The sequence below is a fragment of the Triticum aestivum genome, chromosome 7B (genome assembly GCF_018294505.1).
Source record: "Triticum aestivum cultivar Chinese Spring chromosome 7B, IWGSC CS RefSeq v2.1, whole genome shotgun sequence".
NCBI lineage: Eukaryota > Viridiplantae > Streptophyta > Magnoliopsida > Poales > Poaceae > Triticum > Triticum aestivum.
In genome coordinates, this window is record NC_057813.1 from 73,464,019 (window position 1) to 73,468,364 (window position 4,346).

General features: G+C 47.8%; 1 pseudogene; it reads left to right on the top strand.

Annotated features, from left to right (window-relative positions):
• The first annotated feature begins 836 nt into the window (after positions 1 to 836).
• On the top strand, positions 837 to 1,380 carry LOC123160849 (pathogenesis-related protein 1-like; annotated as a pseudogene).
• Positions 1,381 to 4,346: the final 2,966 nt, after the last annotated feature.

Consider the following 4,346-nt stretch of genomic DNA (forward strand, 5'->3'; position numbering starts at 1 on the left):
TATGAGAGTTTTTTTTTTGGACGGAAAGATCACATTAATTATGAAGAATATCATACTCCCTCCGTCCCATAATGTAAGACGTTTTTTAACACTAATGTAGCATCAAAAAGTGTCTTATATTACAGGACGGAGGGAGTATATTCTTTAAACGGGAGAATTACATTATGTATGAGAGTATTTTCTTGAACGAAAAGATTACGTTAATTATAGAAAGCATCATCAAGCGTTGGAGACAAGGGACAAAGTATGTCCCATTTTCCACAGAAAAAGAGGCAATTAGCTAGCGTGTACGTCCCATTTTCCACAGGAAAATACCCTTGTGTCACAACTTTCTACAAGAAAGTGACGTGGACATTGAAGAATCCACTAATATATATGAAGTACGCACATTCTAGCAGTAGCCGCAGTACACGATCTGCAGCGCGCGGGCGTGGTCTAACAACTTGAGGGCAAGCAATGGAATAGTCCAAATATACATGCTCCTACTGGAACCATGCGTACGTTACATACATTAGCCACCCACGTACGGCCTCGCGGGTTCTCCTTCCGGATAGGGGCCTACGTAGAGTGGAGACTAGCTACACCGACCTTTCGTAACAAAATCCAAATGACAGTCTCGATCGATCGAGTTTCCTCATGCATCTGTCTTGTTCGTGGAATTCTTTGCCACTCCAAGAAAATTCCTTGCCATGTGGTGCTAGACTTTCCAGGCAAACTGCAGAAATCTCTCGCACAAATCCACTATAAAAACACCTCTATACTCAAGCTATACGTACAGAAGCAAAGCTAGCTCGTGCAGGCACATAGTAGAAATTATTTGCACACCGAACCGGAGAATGCAGACGCCCAAGCTAGCCATCTTGCTCGCCCTAGCAACCTTTCCCAGGCGCAGAACTCGCCGCAGGACTACCTCTCACCTCACAACGCTGCCCGTGCCGCGGTCGGCGTGGGCGCGGTGAGCTGGAGCACGAAGCTTCAGGGGTTCGCCCAGAGCTACGCCAACCAGAGGATCAACGACTGCAAGCTTCAGCATTCGGGCGGGCCGTACGGGGAGAACATCTTCTGGGGGTCGGCCGGCGCGGACTGGAAGGCGGCGGACGCGGTGAACGCGTGGGTGGGCAAGAAGAAGGACTACGACTACGGCTCCAACACCTGCGCGGCGGGGAAGGTGTGCGGGCACTACACACAGGTGGTGTGGCGCGCGTCCACCAGCATCGGCTGCGCCCGCGTCGTCTGCAACAACAACCTCGGCGTCTTCATCACCTGCAACTACGAGCCCCGCGGGAATATCATTGGACAAAAACCATACTAACTGTGATTTGATTGTGGTTGTGAAGCCTTTGCACATTTTAGCCTTGGCGTCAGCCCGGTGGTGATTGTTTGAGTTTCTTGGGAGTTCTTATTTCATGCTAAACCCATGAAATTGTTATTGTGGCGTTCACATAGGTCAGCACACGAAGCTCTTGCTCGCTCAGCTTAGCCGCTCCGCTCGCTCGTTTATTTTTTTCGCTCACTTCACTGCTAGCTCAGAAAAAATTGCATGTCTAGCTTTATTTGAAAAGGTTAGTTAAATTAAATGATGTTTAAGGAACTTTAAAAATATTATGACTTTTAAAAACAATGAAGTTTAGATAAATTCATGAATTTAAAACATATTCATGGCTTCAAAAATGTTCACAAAAAATAGTTTTCAAATTTTTAAAAATGTTCACAAACTTTAAATGACCATGAACTTAAAAGTATTCACATATTTAATCAATATTAACGAATTTGAAGAATTTTAAATATGTCTATGTTTTTAAAAATCTTATTAAGTGCTTATGAATTAAAACGGGAAAAATAAAAAAAATAAAAAAGAAGAATAAATAGAACGAAACAACACACTTACGTGTGGGGCCCTAGTGACCCCACAACCCTCGAAGCACCACAACGCTTCAATTCGAGGGAGCTTAGTATCTCTATAGATAATGAGCTTCTCTATGTCAGGCTTAAATAAATGTGAACCTTTGATTACTCCCTCTGTCTAGGTGAGTAAGTGATCTTAGGTTGTGCACCGTGACCAAGGAGGAAGGGAAAACGAGACACATTAATGCTTATTTGCTAATTAATAGTATTGCATACAATAAACTAACCACTACATGTCGTGTTTGATAGTCTCAAGTCATTAAAAGTATGCACACCCCTCATCTTTTATTGGTTGATATGTCAAGAAACAAGAAACGAGGTAGAAGTCAATGCACCGTGCCTAAGTGTTTTGGGATTATTTGATTTTCGTAAGATGACTTATACACCTAGACGGAGGGAGTATTGTTTTCTCTTTGAATGTTGGCAGTAGATCTGCCAAATTCATTGATCGGAAGAGGTAATAAAGAAAAACCTCCAAAGGAGGAAAGCACGGCAAAAAGGCTAGTGCAAAAGAAAAGAAAGAGAAAAAGGACCAAGTTGGCACAACCACACACCCAAGCTCCACCAACAACCGTGCACATCATCGGAATCCATCGTTGATGGCTTGAAGATGACGCCTCCAAGGAGGAAGTGATATCAAGAACATCACTGTCACCCGATCTGACGAAACCAGATCTTAGATTTTCACCGCGAAGACCTCAGCCATGAGGTAATAAGAGTAACGAGCTCCTCGGTTATCGTCAGCACCGACAAGGTCGATGCAGGATTTTCATCCGAAGCCGAGTCTTCTACCAACCATCCCGGATCCGAGACTAACCCAATACCACCGGGTAGAACAAGACCAAGCACACATTTCCAAACACGGGGTTGTCATCACCGCATGCAGAAACCAGGTGAGCACATGCCAACCTAACCGGTCCGCACCGTCGCAGCAAGACCTGGGCGAACCAAAGTCGGTTCGGGCCAACCTCTGCCTCCGTGCGCAGATCTGGGCGATAGACCGCACCGCAACACACAAGGAAAGCCAAGGTGGCACCCAAACCGGCCTTCCCGCACCGCCACGCGCCAGAACTGGGCGGAACCAATCCAAAACCGAGGGCTCGCACCACCGCGCGCAAGGACCAGACACCCATGTTGGAACTGGCAGCCCAATCTTCCTCTAATACCGATATACTGGACGGCGCCCCTACTTCAAGTGTCGGACGTGGACACGCTTCATGGGGAACCCACCCGCATCCACCAGCAACACCACCACCAGACGCCGCCGGCCAGCGAGATCTGGCCGCAGACCCGCCAGAACCTGTATCGGGCCCGACCATCGCGAGCCTCTCACCGCCATGATGCCCCACCACCTCGCGCCACGCGAGCACCTCCAGATCGGGCCGGGGACGACGAGATCAACCCAGATGCCACCGGAGCCGCCCGCAAGGCCGCCAGCCAGCAGATCCGAGCTAGGGGGCGCCGTCCACGGGCGTCCCGCACCCCGGGCGCTATAGAGTCGAGTCGGGAGCGGCACACTCACCCTCCCTGGCTAGCCCGCGACCTGCCGCGTCATGCGCGCCGCCGCACCAGCTTGCCGCGTCGCCCCCATGTCTCTCGCTGGCCGAGCAGCCCCGCACAGCCAGGCCGAGGGAGAGAAAACTAAGCCCCCCCCCCGCCGCCGCACGGGCTTTGCCCGACGGCAGCGAGAAGGGGGGGGGGGGTTTGGGGAGGAGTGACTATCCCGGCGACTAGGGTTTTGCCTGGGTTGCTCGGGTGGGGTGGGGGGACACTGGCGCAGTAGTAATGGCCGAACCTTTTATTACTGTTAAACATCTCAATTTGTGTGTTATCCTCGGGCAGGGCCATGCCACTACAGAAAGATCACACGTTGCCATGTATTATCTCCGTTCCGGTTTATTGGCCCCCTTTCTTATTTCATGTCAAATTTTAACCATAGATTTAACGGATAAAATGTTAATGCATGTCCCGAAAAATTATATCCTTGGATTCATATTGAACATAATTTTCAGTGATATTATTCTGGCTACATATAACTTATATTTTATTAGTTAAAATTATGGTCAAAATATGACTCTAAATGCAAGAGGGACTAATAAATCAGGACGGATATAGTATGGGTCGCGCTAACTGCCACACGTGTGGCAGGAAGGGAGATGCACCACACGTCTCTAATGTAAACAGACTGCCACGTCATCGCATGCATGCATGCAGGAATCTTTTTGGATTTTCAGTTTTTAAAATGTTTTATCTCTTAAACGAAAAATCCGATTGAAAATCCGTTTTCACCATTAAATCCCTCGCGATGAGATCTTCGAAACTAGATCCCATGTTGATATGTTTTGATGAATTTTTTTGGATTAAAAGTTGCCATGTCTATTGCATATGAATTGCCATGATGTTTACACTGAAGTTGCCATGATATGTTTCAGCTATTTTCT